The sequence below is a fragment of the Mixophyes fleayi genome, chromosome 4 (genome assembly GCF_038048845.1).
Source record: "Mixophyes fleayi isolate aMixFle1 chromosome 4, aMixFle1.hap1, whole genome shotgun sequence".
Lineage (NCBI taxonomy): Eukaryota > Metazoa > Chordata > Amphibia > Anura > Limnodynastidae > Mixophyes > Mixophyes fleayi.
Genome location: NC_134405.1, coordinates 36,800,570 through 36,828,025, shown reverse-complemented (window position 1 = coordinate 36,828,025; position 27,456 = coordinate 36,800,570). Strand labels below are relative to the sequence as shown.

Here is a 27,456-nt window from a genome sequence, read left to right as displayed (position 1 = left end):
AGAGGTAGGTATAAGTAGGGAACACCCAGGTGCAGGAGATAATTTGTGAGACAGGTAAACGCAGCGGTTCCCAAAGTGTGCGCCGCAGCTCCCTGGGATGCCGTGGCGCTGTCACAGGGGTGCTGCGGCCGCCCTTGTAAAAGAAGAAAAAAAAAAAAGAACTTTCCAATCCAGCGCAGGATCCTCCTACTCACTGTTCTCACTGACTGCCAGGCGTGATGTCATCACATCCGACAGTGTCGGCGAGGAGCAGCAGCAGAGGACATCAGGAAAGAAGACAGCAGAAAATGAGAATAGAAGGTAATTAAAGGAACAGAGAGTGAAGGGAGACAGAGAGAGATGCTGCTGAAGGGGGGTGACAGTGAAACATGCTGCTGAATGGGGGGACAGAGAGAGATGCTGCTGAAGGGAGGGACAGAGAGAGATGCTGCTGAAGGGGGGGGGGGCAGAGTTAGATTCTGCTGAAGGGGGGGGAGGGACAGAGTGAGATGTCGCTGAAGGGGATTGGGGCAGAGTGAGATGCTAATGAAGAGGGGGACAGAGTGTGATGCTGATGAAGAGGGGGACAGAGTGTTTGTTTCCAGGTGAAATTTAAATTAAGTCTAATAAATATGTAATTGTCTCCATCAGGGCAGCTCCTCATGTATACCTCCTTCAGTTGTACATAAGGTATAAACATTACTAAAGTAATTTACTACAAAGGAAAATTCTAATTAGACTTTGGTAAGTGGTAAAATCTTCCATTCAAATTAGATCATAGTATTTGACATCCTGTTATGTCAACAAATGGACCTGTTGTTTAGGATCCACCTATTGTGTAGGCAGACAGTGTGTACATAAAGACCTGCACTAAATAACAGCAGTAAATGTGATTAAAATGTTCTCTGTTAAAAACAAACTATGTATATATTATTATATCTATTGTGGTCAAGCTGGAAATTTTTAAATGTTGAAGTTGTGATATGGAGAATGTACCGGACTGGTCACTTAGGCACTGAAGCTTTACGGAATTTAATAGGTTTAATTTAATCCTAATTTTTTTACATGCTTTATCATACTATTTTTGCTTTAATAAAATTAAATACAAAGATGTAGTGATGGAAAATAACCACTTTGTGTTCCTCAACTCTCCCATGTCTCACACACATAATGGGACACATAGATATACACACACACATAACACAGATCTGTCTCTATCTCTAGGTATAATGTTTACCTGCCTGGATAATATAAAAATTACACACACACAGAAAAGAAACAGGGTTTATCCTTCACTGGACACTCATATTATTGTGGTTCAAATTAAAAAAGGATTATATCCAATTTGTTATTAGGATAAAATATAGGACAATTTGTTTAAGAAAACCCCACTCTCAATAAGAGACACTTTCTGTACCTATAAACCCAAAACTGAAGTATAATATTTCCTTAAAGTTCGTAATGAATGATTGGATACTGTAACCCCCCAAAGATGGACACATTAAAGTTCTAAATCTGCATTAATATTAAAATAAAATACCAATGATGGACAAGGGTAAAAAGTATTAAAAAGTGTGGTGCTGTAAATGTAAATAAAACTTTAAAGGGTGAATGGTAATTGCAAAATGTGTTATTAATATGTTTTTACAGGATGGTACCGTAACAATACTTATCAAAATATAATCAGTGTTGTCAACTCCCATCTTACCAAGAAACCTGTTACTCATAGGTCCTGCTTGGAGGAGATTTTATAGCAGTGATATGATTATCTCATTACTGACGTATATACTAGTTCCTAAAAAGCTTAATTAAAGTAAAATCATATAAAGAGCAAAAATAGTTACAGTAGAAAATATATTTTTTTATGTTTCAATAGCTATAAAAAATGCAAGCCTGGTTATTATTCACTTATAATAATAATATATAGTACATTGTGTAATGAAGAGGTGTAACTCTTAATGGAGAAACTTTATATGTCATCATGCAGCATGTCTGAGAGAGGAACTTTTAAAGATGGGTTTACAAATAATCAATCTTACTTCAGATATGATTTCTGCAATGTCGACTGAAAATCCCGATGGTTCCTGCGTACACACCGACATGATTTACCAGGAGGTCTGATATCTGCAAATCTCATAACCAGCTGCTAGAAGAATTGTGTCTCCGTACACACTCTACAGATATCTACCTTCCCTGCTGCAATATGGGAACCAAATTTAAATAATGGGCTGAACCTCACTCACACAAACACACACACAAACCTCCAGGAAGAGTAAATAGCATCATGGCCATGTATTGCTTTATGTATAGTTTACGTGCGGTTCACTCCCTGCAGAACTATACACAAGGTAGGTTTTATTGTTATAATGAGCCTGCCATGTAAAAGATAATTGCTTGTTTGTGTTTACTATTGATTCGTCATGAAACCAGCACTGTATTTTCATGTACTTATGTTGTACATTTATATAACAGAGCAAGTAGGATATAAATGTAAGTGTGCACGCCCACTAAGGAGGAGCTGGTGGAGGAGCTATCAGCAGAAGTGTTGGACAAACGTGAAAATATGAAAGACGCATAAGGTCCATTTCTGAGCATGTGCAAAGCTATTTCACACAAGATACGACATGTAAAGGGTTTTACTTCTGAAGATTAATCATGCCCAGTATGTCCAGCTGAAAATAAAAATCTTTCTTTCAATTCCTTCATACGTCCGTCTCCAAATTATCCGGTGTACATCGAAACAGTAAAATATATATATAAGCTTCAGAATCTTAGGACAATGTGATAACTGTCTTCCTCTCATTAAAGTGATATTCTCATGTGTCTACTGCACATGCACACGTGTAAATGAACAGAGTGACACCCATGGGAGAAAATCATGTGCAAACTCTAGCTGAAAAAACACACCAGGGAGATGCCAAAGTGAGTTGCTTGGAAATGATAAGAAGTCTATAGAAGAGGATCTACAATGTCCTAGTGTGTGAGCCAATGTGTCAATTTTGTCATTCCTTTGTGCAGTGGATTTGACAATTCTATAATCCCATGCAGTGCAAAAGTTTCATTACTGGACAAAAAAATCTAAATGTTTTAAACTAGATGTGCAGATTCCACTTCACTGGATAACATAATATACCTGTAGGTACCTAATGTTATTCTGCCTTACTGAATATCTCCTGTATACTTTATAATTGCCTGCAAATGTTTAGTAAGTGAGGTGAGCAAAGGAAAATTAATATATGTGGAGAAATACAATTTTTAAAATAATCCTGTCACCTCTAAAGGCAAAACGTTTAGTGATTAATTGTACAAAATAGGCAAAGTAGCTCATTTATGTCAAATTTACATTTCCATGCTGCACATGTGCCCTAAAAGTATTTGGTCACATCTTACACTTAGAACAGTGCAGAGTAGGAATGATCAAGAGTAGGTCAAGTACAAGTACAGCATATTTTTGTAAATGCTATATCAGGATCACTATGGAAGTTTGGATCCATAAACCAGGGACCCCGCAAGGGATTATGGACTTAGCTACAAATGCCACACAGATCACGGCTGACAGGATGGGCCCTAAACATAGTTACTACACAGCGGGGTAAGCTGGTACAGGGATGTCACACCAAATACCGAAAGTAGAACTGGTGTTGGGATCCAGGGTAAAGTATTCCAGGAGCTGGTAATAAGGGAAATGTTCTAGGGAACAGAGAGTCCCACACACAATGGAGCAGTAGGCTCAGGGGTACTGATAGGAAACAATTCAGGCAGTAGGAGACAAATTCAGCACATGAGATCAATAAGGCACTAGGAAAAAGTACTAAACCAACAGGGAGCGAGGATACTAAACAGAAACTTAGAGAAATGCACTGACAGCTGTGAGATGCATAAAGTATGTTTAAATAACCCGCTCGATAGGAGCGGCAACGGGGCCAAGCATGTAAGTGACCATGTGATCGCAGAGTGCTGGATGCCGGTGAATATACTGGGATGTCCACTGCATAAAGGGCTGCCATCAGAAACACTGAGGACTAGTATAAAGTAATCTGACAGGGCCCCCACTCTGGACAATACATTGGCCCCCTCTGCACAGTACATCACCTCCTCTTCACAGTACATGCCCCCTACTTCTGAGTAATACATGCCCCTCTCTGCACACTGCATGCTCCCTTCACAATACATTGGTCCCCTCTTCACAATACATCACCCCACTGTTTACAATACATGCCCCTTTCCCTCTGCACAATACATGCCCCCTTTCTTCTCAATAGATTATACCCTCTTCACATTACATTCCTCCCTGTTCACATTACATACTCCCCTCTTCATAATACATTCTCTCCTCCCTCTTCAAAATAGATTTCCTCCTCTCCCAATACACAACATATACCCCCCTTCTCACAGTACATGTGTGCAGTAAAGATATAACTGTGTCACGTGATCCCACATTATCAGTGACTGGGAGCCACTGCGTCGTGGAGGGATGACAGTCACGGTGGTCAAACTGCGGGGCCTGGACATACCAGGTTTTCCAGGACAGATTGAGAATTCTGTACAGGCCCCCCTAGTCTGTGAGGGCCCCTTACAGCTCTACCGCCTGGCTGCATGACACGTGACTAATAGTTAGACCTGGACACAGACAAATATATGTCTATCAGGAGGCCTGTTTCTTGGAGGTGCTGAAGGGCTGCTGCAAAATATGCAAAGATGATAATGACAACATTAGCAGCATCTGGACCCATTCCATACTGATAATACTTAATTAATGTGACTGCTAACTCCTATGAATTTGCAGCAGTCTATTCACATTACTTAATATTTCCATTTGGACGATGGAATGAAAAAACCTTCCCATTTGATTCTTGAAGAGGAAACCAAAAGCTTTCTGTATTTAATTGAATTTAATTTTTACTTAGATTTTGTATTTATGTCTGTATTTAATTATATTTTACATGATAAATGTAATATTCACATAACATTTTCCAGTCACTAGTCTCTCTTATGTAAATTACCATATTATATTGTGTACAAATAGGGTAATGGAAATTTCACAATTTCCTATAGACAAGTCATATCTCTATAGTACCCTTACGTTTTCTCTGCCGTATTGTGGTGCTTAAGTATACACACTTTTTACTCCGAGTCCTGATGTAAACCTGGTGCATATTCTGGTGTTGCAGAGCTGGACATATCTTGAGCTGCATCAGACTGTACATGTGAAGGTAAATACAATTTTTCATGTGTGTTTTTTTCTGCAAATGCGTCCAACACTACATGAGGCTCAAAAGGTCTATTATGCAAATAAATGTGTTATCTCATCTGTAACACTCTGCATATAACCCAGGTTCCAAATCCAGTCCTCAGGGTACCCTAACAGTTTCCCATCTCCTTGATGGAGCACAGGTGTATGTATTACTGACTGACACATGTAATAGATTCACAGGTAGTAATAATTATTTCCTCTGTGACCTGGAAGATACGCTCTGTTAGGGCTCCCTGAGGACAGGATTTCAACATGATTGTATCTGAAATACCACATGTAACCAGATCTTAGCTTAAGCAGAATTAAAACATTCAAAGACTTGATACACAAGGAAAGAAGTATTAATGTGTAGTTTTCTATATATACAGATAAAGAACAGATATTGAGAATTACACACAAATAAGGGACATACATGTACATCCAGGAGAAGGACGGAAGTCTAGAATTAGACACTGAAGGATTCATGTAGAGATGGACACAAAACGTGGGCTTTGTAGGGAATATATACATCTATTACTGCACCGGTCAGGACACGTATAACTTGTGGGTGCTCATCTCGGGGTACAAGATATGAACTGTTCATAATTAATCTCTTTTGATTGGCTGATTACATCTTTGTTGCTCCCACTGACTATATATGTGTTGAGGATACTATATTATATGAAATTGCTCTGTTTTAATTGCATTACTTGGTTGTTCTTTGCAGTTGGTCCTTGGCAGAAGCAGTCTAAATAGGAGGCAACATATGTTTGTATTTAATTATCATTGTACTATACTGCAAGAAAATTCTATTTTAAATGTTATATATCACTTTACTATTTATTAATAACAAGGTCCAGACACAGAAAGACAATCTTATGTATGTATGTGATCCACTTTAACACTAATATTCTAAATTAGTCTTAAAATGTCCTGTACAATGAGTTAGGGGTCTCCTCGATCTATCTATATAAGGCAGCTCAATTTATCCTATAACACTCATAAGGAGCACAGATAAAGAAACCTATATCCTTAAAATGTCCTGTACAATGAGTTATACTCCAACGAAGAAATGAAAAAACTGTGATCACATGGCAGACTGCAAGTTAGCATTAATGTAAGAGCACAATAGTGCCCTTATAATATACTTATACTTACAATATATTTACTGTTTAATAATATAAATGTGGGTAACAACATAAATCTTTATTTCCTATCAGTAGTCTGGGATCTTATGTGTAATATATATCTATATATTCTCTACTATCAGTACTGTGGTATCATTTAAACGACTCTAAGATTAACTTTACATTTTCTCTGTCTGACAATAGGAGAATCTTAAACAAAAGGTCTATTTGTTGACTAAACAGGATGTCAGATTATATGTTCTAATTAAAATGCAAGATTTTACCACCTGCAAAGAACTAATTAGAATTCTCCTTTGTAGTAAGAGACCTTACTCATGTTTATACTTCATTTACAAGTCAATGGGGTATACATGGGAAGCTGAAGCTGCTCTGATGAAAGAATGCATTTAAATTTCACCTCTATATAAACGGTCTGAGAATACATTTGTCCATCCCAGAAACTATGGAAGAGGAATGACTATAAATAGGTAGTATTAGACTAGTGTTAGTTGCTGAATGAGTTGATGGTTGGAGAGCTGAATGGATGGAACAGTAAGAATGATCAGGAGGGAAAGAGATTAACGGAGAAATCGACAGAATAAGGTATCTCTATTTAGTATAAGAATATACTGATACATACAAAATTGTGTCAAGATATTATGTTGCAGATTTTGTCTCTTATATATGTTTGAAGTGTTCTAGTCTTAACAATATTTATATAGCTATTATTGAAGCCTAACATAATTATAAATATAAATATAAGGGTACACTCTTGTGATATATATATATATATATATATATATATATATATATATATATATATAAACACACAGTATATACAGGAAAAAAATACTTGCCACATAATCTAAATCAATTGTTGTTGACCATTGACTTAAAATTTAGGCTGAAATAGTTTCCATTGACTATGTAATAATAAATGTATGACGGATATAAAGGAACTCTATCCGAGTACTCTATCAGTACTATAGTAGCATGAGTGTAATATCTATTTATATTTTCTACATCAATAATATAGTATCATGTGTGTGATATATATTTATGTATTTTCCATCAGTAATATGATATTATGTGTATAGTATCTATTTATTTTTTATTTATAAGTATAGTTGAATCACATGTGTAATATATATATATATATATAAAATCGATCAGTACTGTTGAATCATGTGTGTAATGTATATTTATATATTCTCCATCAGTATAGTGGAGTTGTGTGTGTTATATACTTATCTTTTCTCTATCAGTACTGTGGGTCATGTGTGTAACATATCCATATATTCTATATCAGTACTGTGGGTCATGTGTGTAATATGTACATATATTCTATATCAGTACTCAGTATGACATGTGTGTAATTTATCTATATAATCTCCATCAGTACTGTGGGTCATGTGTGTAATATATCTATATATTCTCTATCAGTACTGTGGGTCATGTGTGTAATATATCTATATATTCTCTATCAGTACTGTGCGATTATACAGGAAATGTGCACTAGATTTGTGCAATCATGACTATGTGCATTATTTTAATAAATATTTGTATCTGCTGAGGGAGGAGAGTTCTCTTAACTGCAATATTAATTGGCCTAGGTCCCAATAATGTGACACTGCTCACAAAAATGAAAGCAATGGTCAATTACTGAGACATATTTTGTTAGTGTATATAAATATAGTTCATGTTCCTTGTACAATATAATACCACTACTGTTAATGTAGATTTACCCAGATAATTATTAAATAATAATGTAAATAATATCATCCTTTTTTGACAGGTGAATTGATGAGCAGGATTCTTGGAAAAGGACCTTGTTCTCTGAGCATCAACAACCAACAAGTCATATCGGCCACAGATGCTAATTCTTTAACTAGGTTTTCACACAAACTGTTCCTATTTTTCAATAGGAGAATCCTTCTACAAATAACTTGTTACTAATCAAACACATGATGAGTCTCAAAGGAGAGAAGTCTTTTCCATGTTCTGAATGTAACAAATGTTTTAAAACAAAGTCTAAACTTGTTATTCATCAGCGGATTCACACAGGAGAACGACCATATAACTGCTCTGAATGTAGCAAATGTTTTACCCAGAAGTCAAATCTTGTAAGTCATCAGCTGATTCATACAGGACATAAACCATTTATATGCTCTCAATGTGACAAGTGTTTCTCCCGCAGTTCAAATCTTCTTGATCATCAAAGGATTCACACAGGAGAGAAACCATTTAAATGCTCTGAATGTAGCAAATGCTTTACCTTCAAGTCGGAACTTATTGTACATCAGAGGATTCACACAGGAGAGAAGCCATTTAAGTGCTCAGAATGTAGCAAGTGTTTTTCACAGGATTCCAATTTTGTAAGACATCAGAGAATTCACACAGGAGAGAAACCATATAAATGCACTGAATGTAGCAAGTGTTTCACCCGAAAGTCAGAACTTATTGTACATCACATGATTCACACAAGAGAGCGACCATATAATTGCCCTGAATGTAGCAAATGTTTTACCCAGAAGTCATATCTTGTAAGACATCAGAGAAGTCACACAGGAGAGAAACCATTTAAGTGCTCTGAATGTAGCAAATGTTTTAATCTGAAGTCAACTCTTGCAACACATCAAAAGATTCACAAAGGGGAGAAACCATGTAATGATCCGATTGTAGAAATGGTTTTAGCCTCAAGTCAGATCTTGTATAACATCAGAGAATTCATACATGGGAAAACCATTGAAATGCTCTGAATCTAGCTAGTATTATAGCCTCAAGTCTGACCATTCAAAACATCAGACGACACACTTTAAGTTCTCCTATTGGTATCTGTTATATCTCATTTTTCTTTCCCTCATTCCTTTCTATTGCTGTCTTACCTCCATCTGAGTGCTGTGTGCTATTCAGTAAAATCTTGCAAGTAATACACTAGTTGCTGTATCATAAAGCAGCCAATCAGGTTATTACACTTTTTTATTTAATGACATCAAGCTGCTTTTAGTTGATATCTTGTTGTTTTGAGTTACAGCACATAGTGATCCACATTAGGTAGGACTGTCCTGCAAATGTCTGAATGACTATGTTCAAATATAATCTGTAATTAACATTTACAATACTGACAGCTGTCTCTATAATACTTGATATTAAATAAAAACTGATATGGATAAATATGTAGATTCTGGTTCTGATTGTAGAGCTAATATCTTTTTTCATTATTAATGAATATTGTGTTTAGCAGCTCATGTGAAGCAGACAATCTGGCAACCAATCACTGGTCATCATTGTTATCATTACAGCAAAAATGAAGAGAGTGACAGCGCTAATGTCCTTACACAATACAAAGTATTAAGTATCTAAAGTCCACTAAAAAAAGACAAATAAAAGTCTCTTTCTTGTATGTGTAGTTGTTATAGTTCGTAAGACTTCTTTGATGAATACCCTTAGAATTGAAGTTGTTGTTTGTGAAACAATAATTTAAAAGTAATAGAAATAACATTTAATAAAGCATATTTTATTACATTTCACATTACGACATACTAGATCCCGCTATTTAAATAATGAAAAAACGTGATCCCACCACAGTGCCAGAAAAATCATGCAGTGAAAAGCTGATCAGTATGAAATGCTACTGTCACTGTGTTATAATTGTCTGGATAAATCTTTGATCATATCTTCAAAAAGGCAAAAATAAATAGTAATAGTGTAATAGAGTTATACAGTGTGTTCATGCAGCAGCTGATGATATTACATCACATGAACATAGAAGTTGATCATCATATCTGTAATCGATCTTTTCTTTGAATCCCTTTGATCTTAAGAGCATGTGTCAATCTCCAGCAACATGTAATAAAGAAGGATAAAAGATCACCTTGTGTAGCTTGTTTAAAACATAAACATATTTAGGAGTAGATGAACAAATATAAATGAAAAACAACAGATTCTCTGGATAAAGTATATTAGGACTCCTACCAGATAGAAGATAGGAATCAGTGTGTAGATCTTTTTCTCATATAAATGTGAAGTTGTTACAAGTCCAGGTAACACCACATCAGAATGTTCCAAACAGAATAAAGAAGTCCAGCTGGAAGGAGTCTGTAATCACCAATGGGTATCAATACCGTAGTATCTTTAGCAGGGTGGGAGTAGTAACAGTCCCTAATGGTAAAAGATTTTTCTAATGGGATCCATGGTTCCTTCTGGTTTGAATGACTATAATAGCTACAAGTCGTTCCTATGATCTCCTCTCTATTAATTTATCTATTTACATATTCCCTCTATTTACAATCTCTTTTTTTCTTTGAAATGCATATTACGCCACTACCATTAAGTATGGTATACCACCTGGTCTTTTATATTTGTAAATCATTACATCTCTTAAGCCCATGTATTATATTTCTTATTATGAAGTTTTTGTACTTCTTATCATTGGTATTTAGAGATCATTGTCTTCAAATTCAGATGATCTACACAGCAGAGATCATATCAATATTTTCTTCTAACTAATTTCCCAATGTGATCAATTCGCTTATATACTTCTTTATTATTTATTTACGTACTGACATCATAAATATATTAAAATTAACGGATGTCCTTACCACAATGGCCGATGATGCAACCCCCTCCCCCCCGTCTGTTAATACCACATTTTTTATAATATGTTTCTTTGCAGTACTTTTACCTATTACTTTCATGGTATCTCATTATAACTAATTCATACTGACACAAATGATGATCGGACCAATTGCTTTGGTTCTACTATAATGACTGACCTAGTAAAACGTCATAGTAGTTGTAATTGTGTCAGCAGCAAATCTGACACTTGCATAATGACCTTCTATCGATGTTTCTAAATAGGAATTTATTTCCATCCATCGGGTTTTTGTCTCCGTATATGCTACAGCATTATAAAACACAGCCTATCCATGATTGGCTAGAGTATATGCCAATCATGACTCATTCCTACACTGATTACTCCATTGGCTATACCACCCACGTGATTTGACACACCTACATGATAATACTGTATAACAGCTGCCATTTGCCTCCCCGCCGACAGCCTTGAAAAAGCAGCCGAGCGAAACGCGCGTTGGCGTTTCTGGGTTCCGATACTACTCTCCTTATCCACCTCTCCTATTCTCCTGATCACTCCCCAGCTTATTTAGGCAGGGTCCTTTCACATATTCCCGCGATCAGCAGAACTAGGAATTATCTGTTATCTGCCGACACTGGTGATTATCTCTCCACCGGATTAATCATTATAACATAGGGGAGATTTTATAGTCGCCATCTATGTGCTTGCTCCTCAGATACCAATCAGACTATATTTTCTTATTTTTATGGGCAATCTTTGGAGCATGTCAGATTAACCCCTGACTGGCATCCCATGATCCACCATAGAGGCACTTACTATCCGATATTTAGGAGCTGCACCATAATAACCTATTGGGCTTATTATAGCCTGTCTTCTTGATAGCCAAGACTTATTTGAAGCTTACCGCTGTCCATATGAGTGCTACTGGTTAGTCTCGGAACCCCTGCAACATTGTTTGCATTTTAACATTTTGTATCACTGTGTTATATGTTTTGTTTTATTATTTCGCTCCTAGTTCTACCTTTTTAATACATATCAATAAAATTTATCCTTTTAATTTTCTCATTGGAGTGCCCCACCGACACAGTTTTTGCTCTCTCTCCCTTTGTACATTCCCTAATGGTATTTGTTGAGGGGAATTCAATTAGTTGTGAAGTTCCTGAGAACATTGCAGCTGCGCACTATTACCGTTATGGTAAAAATATGCAAAAATATCCACTCATTTTTCCTCACACCTCTATGGGACTCGAGGAAAAATTAGCAAATATTTCTGTAAGTATATCTATGCAAAGTCCAAATAGACACGAGACACTTTGCGCTAAATTCGCACCATAGTCTCTACCCTCTAATCATTAATTTAATGTACTGATTAAATCAAAATTCGATTAAAAGGCATATCCAGAAATCTACTATAATATATTTCATGGAAATTGACATGCAAATAACATAATCACATAAATTAATCATAGATTAAATGTCATAAAATACCTTCATGTTATCTCTTAGTGAAAAAGAGTTTATGAACCATTTCTTCATAAAGTAGTCTAATATCGCTACTCTTTAAATATCTACATGAAGATATACATCACATGATTCTACTTGAGCACACACTTAATATTCTGCTTGTTTAAATTTATAGTGTTTGTTCATTGTTCTAAATAGACTCGCATGTCACAGCAAAGTAAATGTAGAAAAATCGCTCTATGCTGATATGACAATTAGTTCACATATGATCATCATTTATACTTAGTGAAAGAGACCGAGTTCCAATAAATTAACTGCAATAACTTTTCCAATGAATCAACTGCAATAGCTGCTTCCGTAGCATGATCAGAACAATTGAATATGAATCACTCACCTATCAGGCAGTCCAACATACACACTATAGAAATATCCACATGGAGAAAATATATAGCAGAAAAGTACTGCATGGAGACACAGGGGATAACCCGATACTGAAATAAAGCCTGTTATGTACAGTTTATAGTAAGTGTGCTGTACTAAAATTTAAGATAAAAATAATTGCAAATCAATTAACTAAAAAACAAAATTGTTCTGTGATTGTGTTATAATAAACGCGATCGCACTAAATGCGAATAACAATGATGACTGTATTTGAGGTGCGGGCATCCTTATTCCTAAAAAAATTGAGCAGCTTATAACTTACTCGCTGCATCTCATCCATAACAAATTATAATAATCATTAGTGGCTGTGAATTGAGCCGCACTCTTAATTGATGCAATGTGGGGAATAAACAGACAATCTGATATATACAACACTATGGTTCCAAGGAAAAGTGTAATTTGCAGGTTATGTGAAACAAGTTAGAAAAAATACATGACTAAGATAAGTTGTAAAACATGTTTTTTTCTAAATAAAACACATGATAAAAAAACAAACCTAACAAGGTGCATGATAATGATGCACAGACTGTGATCTGCAATAGAAGCACAGTTAGAATGTTGTTCTTTAGATCTTTGATAGGACAAAGGCAGATATAACATAAATCTGTGCCCAGCTTATAGTACTGGTGTTATTCAATCAGACTCACATCCAACATTGCATTACAAACATAAATTAGCAAACGTAAGAACGGAGCACATTAATTCTGATTGTTAATTACATCATGTAGGAAAAGAAAACAATGAATAAATGTGTCCATTATATAATGGGCAGAACCTATCTATATAAACATGTAAAACATCCAAAAACATTGTGACAGGTACATCGTATATCAGACAATTATCATTTACTGTAAATCACCAGCTGTATTTTTGGGAAATGAACTGTAAATATTAGATAAACTTAAAGCAAAAAATGCACCCAAAGATCTCTTATTGGGACATTTAAAAAACTAATTTTATCTCAAAATCTAGATTCAATCCATTGGGGCTGATAGTATCAAATAAATAAATCAATTCCATTTCATCTTCAGCTAAATCCTCTTTTTTGTCCTTACGTCACCAATCTCCCTCAACAAAATATATACCATAACATCTATAATGTGTTGTGTATTACCTTGATGTTTAATATTACAATGGATAGATAGAGAATGTAATTCATAACCTTTTTTAATATTACGGATGTGTTCTCCCCTCTCTCTTTCAGTTTCCTAGATGTACGATATACTGCTTATTACACGTGCATTTGATCAGATAGACACAATCATTCATATTGTAGGTAATGAATTCATTAATAGTGAATGTCTTTCCTGTAGTTATCACCTCTTTGGTGAAGGTTTCATTCTTTCTACATGTCCGGCACATAATGCAATTGGCACAGAAAACACTTCTGTTTTAATGGCACCATTCTTGATTGCTGTAGAAGAAATAATTTTCACTAGTTTATCCTTTAGGTTTTTTGCTGTTCGATAATTTTTTGGGGGATTTTCATAAATAATATTAGTCAAAGATTTATCTCTTTAATAAAGGCCAATGTTTGTGGACAATATGTTCTAACTGTTTGTATTGTATCCATTAATGAATGGAAAACCATTTATACTGTCTTTAACCTTGTTTTTTTCATTATTAGAGCGTTACATTGAACACTTAAACCCCACTTATTGTTTATTATCTTGAGTCTGATTATTGAAGTTTTCCAAATTAGTAGAATTGTGCCTAATTCTTTGAAATTGGCTTTTAGGAATACCTCTTATCCGTATAGTGTGATGATTACTTGTGATGTCAATATATGACTTTGCGTCTGTGGGTTTGTGTAAATGCCAGTCAGCACTTTGTCTTTTTCCACATGAATCCACAAATCCAGAACATTAACTCCAATTTCACTATAATTGAGGATGAGTTTGATATTATAAGGATTTTGAATCAGATTGCCACAAAACTTTCCAAAGAAGCCTCATCTCCATCGCACACAAAAAATATGTTGTCTAAATAACGATTCCATATATTTAGGTTCTCCCCAGCTCAAAAACATTCCACCCCATGAGCTGCACAGTGATGATATAACTGTGCCATGCGCTCCCCGTCTATCAGTAACCGAGAGCCGCCACATTGTGGAGAACAACAGTCACGGGAGGCAGACTGGGGGGCATGGACAAACTAGGAGGCCCAGACAGATGGATGGGTCTGGGGTGCTCTACTACCTTAATATGGACATAAGAACTTGTAGACAAAGTCCCAAGGAAAGAAGGAAACAATGTAGGCACTGCGGTCTAGAAAATCTGATCTTATTTTGTAATATAAAACCTATATTATTATTATAATAATTTAAAAAAGATATATGGAATGATATGTGTTCACATTCCAGCATTCACCAGTTCCATCATGGTGAAATATTAGAGTTTAGATACGTATCTAAACCCCAAAAAAAGGAGATATACTAGCCTTGCACTGGTACAGCAGAACAGGTGTATACAAACATGACATAATCTGCCATCTATATACCAACGTGGCAATTCCTGTGATTTGAAGATTAACACAGTAATACACTCACCAGGACTGTATATCTTCCTTATTACTGTGAATCTCTTGGTCTTTACTTACATATTATAGTGACATACTCATCAAACTGACACTTACCTTATACCTTATTTGTGTAAACCACACGTGACTGTATGATCTTCATGTCCATATGATGGAAACACAATACACTTACCTTATATGATCACTATTCATTAATTGTCGGTATTTTCAAGACCCCATCATAAGACATCTGTACAATATAACTACCGTAGATAGAGACTCCCGATATATATTTACGGAACCAATTAAAGTGTATTGATCTTCTGAATATACGTACCCGACCAAGACTCTGAAATTTTAATATTTCGCTTTTTAATCATACAGTTTTATTTGCATGACTATTAAATAGTAGTTTTATAGTGTAGTGTCAATTTATTTATTTGTTCATTTCTATCCACTCTTGTTATCCACAATGAAGTGTTCCTTCAACAACACAGGATTTTCTCCATGAGTGTGCCTTCCATATAAGTAGTACTTCTTCTTCTCTTCTATTATATACAATACATTACTACTGGAAGCAGCACCTCATACTATCAGACTAACATATTAAATCATAACTTAAAAATATACATTAATTGGAAAGATTTTTTCTTGTGCGCGAAATCATATACATTACTTATGAAATATTAAAGTATAAGTTTAAAAAGTGAAAATAGGAAAGAAAGAAGTGTTCAATTAAAATTATTCTCCAAAATCTAAGTGGGGCCGAAATCCAAAATCTGATAGATCAAAATTTCACTAGGTTGTGTTATAGCTATGTTACCCCTATGAGTCCAATCAGTCAGCTATACTTACATTAAGATGTGAGGTACATATAGCCTATTAGACTTGTTATTCCAAATAGTTCAATCCCAGCCCATCACACATATTATATATTCCAGTACATGGTTGATACAGTTATATATTATTACTTCATGGTTTGTTTGCTGTTAATGAATATAGAGGATTATCTATATTTCAAATGGATTTTACTTATTAGTTGTTCCCATACAACCATAACACATATCTTATTAATCAAATGGAACAATTTAGTACCTTAGGTGTATTATACACCTTGGATCAATATATCAATATATCCAGACATTCTCCCACATGTTTTATTAGAAATCATATTTAGCTCATCAAAACCTACTTTATTCACCTATTTCATTGTGGCCTTGTGGGTCTATAATTCATTTATTGGGAGAAAAGAGTCAGAATGTATCATTCAAAAATATGTTATATTAATATACAATCTCTTCATCCCCTCGCATATACATATAAAGTACTCGGTATATTAATTATTCAGGGATCAGTGAATTTATTACTAAGAAAAGTCATTCCAAAGTTGCAGTTTTAGGGGATGTAATATAAATATACTTTCCCCACCTAAATCTGTGTATTTGTTACTATCACAGAACTTTCCATAATTGCAGCTTAGGGGGATTTAATACAATTATACTTTCCACAGTTCAATGTATTTGTTACTCAGAGAAAATTTTCCAAAGCTGCAGTTTTTTGGGAGGATTTGATACAATTATACTCCCCACATTACTATCACTTCTATTAGTAGTTATATACAAATAGTATCACATTATGGAACAATGTTGTTCTGATACAAGTCACATCTATCCCCAGATTCAGTGGTAATATGCTTAGTTTATTTCATTATTAATTGCAAATTAGAGTTCAGTCCAACTTAGGGTTTGTAGAATAATTTTAATTGAACACTTTTTTCCTTACTAATTTCGCTTTCTCAACTTATAGTTTAAAATGTCACCATAATGGAATCGGTGAATTCTGGAATGTGAAAATATATCCTTTCATATATCTTTTTTTAAATTTGTTATAATAATAAATATAGGTTTTAAATTACAGAACAAGAGAATTTTTCTGGCCAGGAGCGCCTTACAGGAGTGTTATTTGTTTTGTTCACTGGAGCACCACCTACAACTAAATATATAAATTGTGTCTCTGAAATTGAGTAGATCGTGAGTCCATCATCTCCTGTGCAAATATATCACAGCTTTTGTCTTGTGTGGGTGCACAGAAAACCTTCACAGTTTTTATTTGTGTGTGCAATATTACACCTGTTTTTTAAACCTTAGAGTCTTTACCATACTATTATCACTCTCCTTCTGTGTTCTTTATCTAAAGAATATTTGTATTTATTGTATTATATTTTTATGGAAGTACAATATTTGAATGTATTGCAAGCTTTGAGGAGTTTCCTTTCTCTCTCTGTCTCTCCCTCTCCCCCCCTCTCTCTCTCTCTCTATATATATATATATATATATACATAAACATATATATATATCTCAAAATGGAAGTTAAAATTGAGAAGTGACGTCATGGAAAGTGAATAGAATTTGGCAGCACTACAATAAAGGCAGTAGGAGAAAGAGTTGGTATGGAAAACCACCGTACATATAGCCAACACGGTCTACTGAATCTGTGTATATATATATATATATATATATATATATATATACATATATATTCATATGTTTGTGAGTTATAACGTTTATTAGTTTATTTATAACAGTGAATTGTTTTGAAATCAGAGTTCTGCTCACTTTGTCTGCCTAGACAATAGGTACATTTTAAACAAAAAGTCTATTTGTTGACATAAGAAGATTGCAGAGACTGCTATAATCTAATTGAATGAAGTATTTTCCCACCTGCCAAGGTGTAATTAGAATTTTCCAGGGCCAGGGCTAATAGTGCTAGTGTGACCCTCCACAGCCCATAAACACCACCCAGCCCCCTCTGTAATTGGGAAATATGACTAATCCCTCTGTAGCTGACATGCTCAATGTTATGAAATACCATATTTTTAAAATTGGGCAGAATTTTTCAAATTTAGAAAAAGATAAAAACATTTCTCAAAAACATTCACTCCCCCAATCCACTGTAACTTTAAGAGTCTAAAAAAGTCTTCAAACGTCCAGTACAATGAGTTAGGGGTCTCCTCTACCCATCTCCATTCGGATACATATCCTATCCCACTCATAGGGAGCACAGGTAAAGAAACCTATTTCCTAAATATGTCCTGTACAGTGAGTTATACTTTCGCTAAGAAATTGTAAAACAGTTTTCACATGGCAGAATGTGATTTATTAGAGTCAGCATTAATGTAAGAGCACAATGGTGCCTTTATAATATTTTTTACTTACTGTTTAACAACATAAATGTGGGTAACAATATATATCTTTATATTTCCTATCAGTAGTCTCAGATCCTATGTGTAATATATATCTATATATCCACAATTATCAGTACTGTGGTATCATTTAAACGACTCTAAGCTCAACTGTACATTTTCTCTGTCTGACAATAGGAGAATCTTAAACAAAAGGTCTATTTGTTGACTAAACAGGATGTCAGATTATATGTTCTAATTAAAATGCAAGATTTTACCACCTGCAAAGAACTAATTAGAATTCTCCTTTGTAGTAAGAGACCTTACTCATGTTTATACTTCATTTACAAGTCAATGGGGTATACATGGGAAGCTGAAGCTGCTCTGATGAAAGAATGCATTTAAATTTCACCTCTATATAAACGGTCTGAGAATACATTTGTCCATCCCAGAAACTATGGAAGAGGAATGACTATAAATAGGTAGTATTAGACTAGTGTTAGTTGCTGAATGAGTTGATGGTTGGAGAGCTGGATGGATGGAACAGTAAGAATGATCAGGAGGGAAAGAGATTAACGGAGAAATCGACAGAATAAGGTATCTCTATTTAGTATAAGAATATACTGATACATACAAAATTGTGTCAAGATATTATGTTGCAGATTTTGTCTCTTATATATGTTTGAAGTGTTCTAGTCTTAACAATATTTATATAGCTATTATTGAAGCCTAACATAATTATAAATATAAATATAATAGTACACTCTTGTGATATATATATATATATATATATATATATATATATATATAAACACACAGTATATACAGGAAAAAAATACTTGCCACATAATCTAAATCGATTGTTGTTGACCATTGACTTAAAATTTAGGCTGAAATAGTTTCCATTGACTATGTAATAATAAATGTATGACGGATATAAAGGAACTCTATCCGAGTACGCTATCAGTACTATAGTATCATGAGTGTAATATCTATTTATATTTTCTACATCAATAATATAGTATCATGTGTGTGATATATATTTATGTATTTTCCATCAGTAATATGATATTATGTGTATAGTATCTATTTATTTTTTATTTATAAGTATAGTTGAATCACATGTGTAATATATATATATATATATATATATATATATAATCGATCAGTACTGTTGAATCATGTGTGTAATGTATATTTATATATTCTCCATCAGTATAGTGGAGTTGTGTGTGTTATATACTTATCTTTTCTCTATCAGTACTGTGGGTCATGTGTGTAATATATCCATATATTCTATATCAGTACTGTGGGTCATGTGTGTAATATGTACATATATTCTATATCAGTACTCAGTATGACATGTGTGTAATTTATCTATATAATCTCCATCAGTACTGTGGGTCATGTGTGTAATATATCTATATATTCTCTATCAGTACTGTGCGATTATACAGGAAATGTGCACTAGATTTGTGCAATCATGACTATGTGCATTATTTTAATAAATATTTGTATCTGCTGAGGGAGGATAGAGTTCTCTTAACTGCAATATTAATTGGCCTAGGTCCCAATAATGTGACACTGCTCACAAAAATGAAAGCAATGGTCAATTGCTGAGACATATTTTGTTAGTGTATATAAATATAGTTCATGTTCCTTGTACAATATAATACCACTACTGTTAATGTAGATTTACCCAGATAATTATTAAATAATAATGTAAATAATATCATCCTTTTTTGACAGGTGAATTGATGAGCAGGATTCTTGGAAAAGGACCTTGTTCTCTGAGCATCAACAACCAACAAGTCATATCGGCCACAGATGCTAATTCTTTAACTAGGTTTTCACACAAACTGTTCCTATTTTTCAATAGGAGAATCCTTCTACAAATAACTTGTTACTAATCAAACACATGATGAGTCTCAAAGGAGAGAAGTCTTTTCCATGTTCTGAATGTAACAAATGTTTTAAAACAAAGTCTAAACTTGATATTCATCAGCGGATTCACACAGGAGAACGACCATATAACTGCTCTGAATGTAGCAAATGTTTTACCCAGAAGTCAAATCTTGTAAGTCATCAGATGATTCATACAGGACATAAACCATTTATATGCTCTCAATGTGACAAGTGTTTCTCCCGCAGTTCAAATCTTCTTGATCATCAAAGGATTCACACAGGAGAGAAACCATTTAAATGCTCTGAATGTAGCAAATGCTTTACCTTCAAGTCGGAACTTATTGTACATCAGAGGATTCACACAGGAGAGAAGCCATTTAAGTGCTCAGAATGTAGCAAGTGTTTTTCACAGGATTCCAATTTTGTAAGACATCAGAGAATTCACACAGGAGAGAAACCATATAAATGCACTGAATGTAGCAAGTGTTTCACCCGAAAGTCAGAACTTATTGTACATCACATGATTCACACAAGAGAGCGACCATATAATTGCCCTGAATGTAGCAAATGTTTTACCCAGAAGTCATATCTTGTAAGACATCAGAGAAGTCACACAGGAGAGAAACCATTTAAGTGCTCTGAATGTAGCAAATGTTTTAATCTGAAGTCAACTCTTGCAACACATCAAAAGATTCACAAAGGGGAGAAACCATGTAATGATCCGATTGTAGAAATGGTTTTAGCCTCAAGTCAGATCTTGTATAACATCAGAGAATTCATACATGGGAAAACCATTGAAATGTTCTGAATCTAGCTAGTATTATAGCCTCAAGTCTGACCATTCAAAACATCAGACGACACACTTTAAGTTCTCCTATTGGTATCTGTTATATCTCATTTTTCTTTCCCTCATTCCTTTCTATTGCTGTCTTACCTCCATCTGAGTGCTGTGTGCTATTCAGTAAAATCTTGCAAGTAATACACTAGTTGCTGTATCATAAAGCAGCCAATCAGGTTATTACACTTTTTTATTTAATGACATCAAGCTGCTTTTAGTTGATATCTTGTTGTTTTGAGTTACAGCACATAGTGATCCACATTAGGTAGGACTGTCCTGCAAATGTCTGAATGACTATGTTCAAATATAATCTGTAATTAACATTTACAATACTGACAGCTGTCTCTATAATACTTGATATTAAATAAAAACTGATATGGATAAATATGTAGATTCTGGTTCTGATTGTAGAGCTAACATCTTTTTTCATTATTAATGAATATTGTGTTTAGCAGCTCATGTGAAGCAGACAATCTGGCAACCAATCACTGGTCATCATTGTTATCATTACAGCAAAAATGAAGAGAGTGACAGCGCTAATGTCCTTACACAATACAAAGTATTAAGTATCTAAAGTCCACTAAAAAAAGACAAATAAAAGTCTCTTTCTTGTATGTGTAGTTGTTATAGTTCGTAAGACTTCTTTGATGAATACCCTTAGAATTGAAGTTGTTGTTTGTGAAACAATAATTTAAAAGTAATAGAAATAACATTTAATAAAGCATATTTTATTACATTTCACATTACGACATACTAGATCCCGCTATTTAAATAATGAAAAAACGTGATCCCACCACAGTGCCAGAAAAATCATGTAGTGAAAAGCTGATCAGTATGAAATGCTACTGTCACTGTGTTATAATTGTCTGGATAAATCTTTGATCATATCTTCAATAAGACAAAAATAAATAGTAATAGTGTGATAGAGTTATACAGTGTGTTCATGCAGCAGCTGATGATATTACATCACATGAACATAGAAGTTGATCATCATATCTGTAATCGATCTTTTCTTTGAATCCCTTTGATCTTAAGAGCATGTGTTAATCTCCAGCAACATGTAATAAAGAAGGATAAGAGATCATCTCGTGTAGCTTGTTTAAAACATAAACATATTTAGGAGTAGATGAACAAATACAAATGAAAAACAACAGATTCCCTGGATAAAGTATATTAGGACTCCTACCAGATAGAAGATAGGAATCAGTGTGTAGATCTTTTTCTCATATAAATGTGAAGTTGTTACAAGCCCAGGTAACACCACATCAGAATGTTCCAAACAGAATAAAGAAGTCCAGCTGGAAGGAGTCTGTAATCACCAATGGGTATCAATACCGTAGTATCTTTAGCAGGGTGGGAGTAGTAACAGTCCCTAATGGTAAAAGATTTTTCTAATGGGATCCATGGTTCCTTCTGGTTTGAATGACTATAATAGCTACAAGTCATTCCTATGATCTCCTCTCTATTCATTTATCTATTTACATATTCCCTCTATTTACAATCTCTTTTTTTCTTTGAAATGCATATTACGCCACTACCATTAAGTATGGTATACCACCTGGTCTTTTATATTTGTAAATCATTACATCTCTTAAGCCCATGTATTATATTTCTTATTATGAAGTTTTTGTACTTCTTATCATTGGTATTTAGAGATCATTGTCTTCAAATTCAGATGATCTACACAGCAGAGATCATATCAATATTTTCTTCTAACTAATTTCCCAATGTGATCAATTCGCTTATATACTTCTTTATTATTTATTTACGTACTGACATCATAAATATATTAAAATTAACGGATGATAGTGTCATCTTTGTCCTTACCACAATGGCCGATGATGCAACCCCCCCCCCCCCCGTCTGTTAATACCACATTTTTTATAATATGTTTCTTTGCAGTACTTTTACCAATTACTTTCATGGTATCTCATTATAACTAATTCATACTGACACAAATGATGATCGGACCAATTGCTTTGGTTCTACTATAATGACTGACCTAGTAAAACGTCATAGTAGTTGTAATTGTGTCAGCAGCAAATCTGACACTTGCATAATGACCTTCTATCGATGTTTCTAAATAGGAATTTATTTCCATCCATCGGGTTTTTGTCTCCGTATATGCTACAGCATTATAAAACACAGCCTATCCATGATTGGCTAGAGTATATGCCAATCATGACTCATTCCTACACTGATTACTCCATTGGCTATACCACCCACGTGATTTGACACACCTACATGATAACACTGTATAACAGCTGCCATTTGCCTCCCCGCCGACAGCCTTGAAAAAGCAGCCGAGCGAAACGTGCGTTGGCGTTTCTGGGTTCCGATACTACTCTCCTTATCCACCTCTCCTATTCTCCTGATCACTCCCCAGCTTATTTAGGCAGGGTCCTTTCACATATTCCCGCGATCAGCAGAACTAGGAATTATCTGTTATCTGCCGACACTGGTGATTATCTCTCCACCGGATTAATCATTATAACATAGGGGAGATTTTATAGTCGCCATCTATGTGCTTGCTCCTCAGATACCAATCAGACTATATTTTCTTATTTTTATGGGCAATCTTTGGAGCATGTCAGATTAACCCCTGACTGGCATCCCATGATCCACCATAGAGGCACTTACTATCCGATATTTAGGAGCTGCACCATATTAACCTATTGGGCTTATTATAGCCTGTCTTCTTGACAGCCAAGACTTATTTGAAGCTTACCGCTGTCCATATGAGTGCTACTGGTTAGTCTCGGAACCCCTGCAACATTGTTTGCATTTTAACATTTTGTATCACTGTGTTATATGTTTTATTTTATTATTTCGCTCCTAGTTCTACCTTTTCAATACATATCAATAAAATTTATCCTTTTAATTTTCTCATTGGAGTGCCCCACCGACACAGTTTTTGCTCTGTCTCCCTTTGTACATTCCCTAATGGTATTTGTTGAGGGGAATTCAATTAGTTGTGAAGTTCCTGAGAACATTGCAGCTGCGCACTATTACCGTTATGGTAAAAATATGCAAAAATATCCGCTCATTTTTCCTCACACCTCTATGGGACTCGAGGAAAAATTAGCAAATATTTCTGTAAGTATATCTATGCAAAGTCCAAATAGACACGAGACACTTTGCGCTAAATTCGCACCATAGTCTCTACCCTCTAATCATTAATTTAATGTACTGATTAAATCAAAATTCGATTAAAAGGCATATCCAGAAATCTACTATAATATATTTCATGGAAATTGACATGCAAATAACATAATCACATAAATTAATCATAGATTAAATGTCATAAAATACCTTTATGTTATCTCTTAGTGAAAAAGAGTTTATGAACCATTTCTTCATAAAGTAGTCTAATATCGCTACTCTTTAAATATCTACATGAAGATATACATCACATGATTCTACTTGAGCACACACTTAATATTCTGCTTGTTTAAATTTATAGTGTTTGTTCATTGTTCTAAATAGACTCGCATGTCACAGCAAAGTAAATGTAGAAAAATCGCTCTATGCTGATATGATAATTAGTTCACATATGATCATTATTTATACTTAGTGAAAGAGACCGAGTTCCAATAAATCAACTGCAATAACTTTTCCAATGAATCAACTGCAATAGCTGCTTCCGTAGCATGATCAGAACAATTGAATATGAATCACTCACCTATCAGGCAGTCCAACATACACACTATAGAAATATCCACATGGAGAAAATATATAGCAGAAAAGTACTGCATGGAGACACAGGGGGATAACCCGATACTGAAATAAAGCCTGTTATGTACAGTTTATAGTAAGTGTGCTGTACTAAAATTTAAGATAAAAATAATTGCAAATCAATTAACTAAAAAACAAAATTGTTCTGTGATTGTGTTATAATAAACGCGATCGCACTAAATGCGAATAACAATGATGACTGTATTTGAGGTGCGGGCATCCTTATTCCTAAAAAAATTGAGCAGCTTATAACTTACTCGCTGCATCTCATCCATAACAAATTATAATAATCATTAGTGGCTGTGAATTGAGCCGCACTCTTAATTGTGCAATGTGGGGAATAAACAAACAATCTGATATATACAACACTATGGTTCCAAGGAAAAGTGTAATTTGCAGGTTATGTGAAACAAGTTAGAAAAAATACATGACTAAGATAAGTTGTAAAACATGTTTTTTTCTAAATAAAACACATGATAAAAAAACAAACCTAACAAGGTGCATGATAATGATGCACAGACTGTGATCTGCAATAGAAGCACAGTTAGAATGTTGTTCTTTAGATCTTTGATAGGACAAAGGCAGATATAACATAAATCTGTGCCCAGCTTATAGTACTGGTGTTATTCAATCAGACTCACATCCAACATTGCATTACAAACATAAATTAGCAAACGTAAGAACGGAGCACATTAATTCTGATTGTTAATTACATCATGTAGGAAAAGAAAACAATGAATAAATGTGTCCATTATATAATGGGCAGAACCTATCTATATAAACATGTAAAGCATCCAAAAACATTGTGACAGGTACATCGTATATAAGACAATTATCATTTACTGTAAATCACCAGCTGTATTTTTGGGAAATGAACTGTAAATATTAGATAAACTTAAAGCAAAAAATGCACCCAAAGATCTCTTATTGGGACATTTAAAAAACTAATTTTATCTCAAAATCTAGATTCAATCCATTGGGGCTGATAGTATCAAATAAATAAATCAATTCCATTTCATCTTCAGCTAAATCCTCTTTTTTGTCCTTACGTCACCAATCTCCCTCAACAAAATATATACCATAACATCTATAATGTGTTGTGTATTACCTTGATGTTTAATATTACAATGGATAGATAGAGAATGTAATTCATAACCTTTTTTAATATTACGGATGTGTTCTCCCCTCTCTCTTTCAGTTTCCTAGATGTACGATATACTGCTTATTACAGGTGCATTTGATCAGATAGACACAATCATTCATATTGTAGGTAATGAATTCATTAATAGTGAATGTCTTTCCTGTAGTTATCACCTCTTTGGTGAAGGTTTCATTCTTTCTACATGTCCGGCACATAATGCAATTGGCACAGAAAACCCTTCTGTTTTAATGGCACCATTCTTGATTGCTGTAGAAGAAATAATTTTCACTAGTTTATCCTTTAGGTTTTTTGCTGTTCGATAATTTTTTGGGGGATTTTCATAAATAATATTAGTCAAAGATTTATCTCTTTAATAAAGGCCAATGTTTGTGGACAATATGTTCTAACTGTTTGTATTGTATCCATTAATGAATGGAAAACCATTTATACTGTCTTTAACCTTGTTTTTTTCATTATTAGAGCGTTACATTGAACACTTAAACCCCACTTATTGTTTATTATCTTGAGTCTGATTATTGAAGTTTTCCAAATTAGTAGAATTGTGCCTAATTCTTTGAAATTGGCTTTTAGGAATACCTCTTATACGTATAGTGTGATGATTACTTGTGATGTCAATATATGACTTTGCGTCTGTGGGTTTGTGTAAATGCCAGTCAGCACTTTGTCTTTTTCCACATGAATCCACAAATCCAGAACATTAACTCCAATTTCACTATAATTGAGGATGAGTTTGATATTATAAGGATTTTGAATCAGATTGCCACAAAACTTTCCAAAGAAGCCTCATCTCCATCGCACACAAAAAATATGTTGTCTAAATAACGATTCCATATATTTAGGTTCTCCCCAGCTCAAAAACATTCCACCCCATGAGCAGCACAGTGATGATATAACTGTGCCATGCGCTCCCCGTCTATCAGTAACCGAGAGCCGCCACATTGTGGAGAACAACAGTCACGGGAGGCAGACTGGGGGGAATGGACAAACTAGGAGGCCCAGACAGATGGATGGGTCTGGGGTGTTCTTCTACCTTAATATGGACATAAGAACTTGTAGACAAAGTCACAAGGAAAGAAGGAAACAATGTAGGCACTGCGGTCTAGAAAATCTGATCTTATTTTGTAATATAAAACCTATATTATTATTATAATAATTTAAAAAAGATATATGGAATGATATGTGTTCACATTCCAGCATTCACCAGTTCCATCATGGTGAAATATTAGAGTTTAGATACGTATCTAAACCCCAAAAAAAGGAGATATACTAGCCTTGCA

General features: G+C 34.5%; 1 pseudogene; it reads left to right on the top strand.

Annotated features, from left to right (window-relative positions):
* LOC142151193 (uncharacterized) overlaps positions 1-27,456 on the top strand; it is a 227,882-nt pseudogene that overhangs the window by 179,415 nt on the left and 21,011 nt on the right.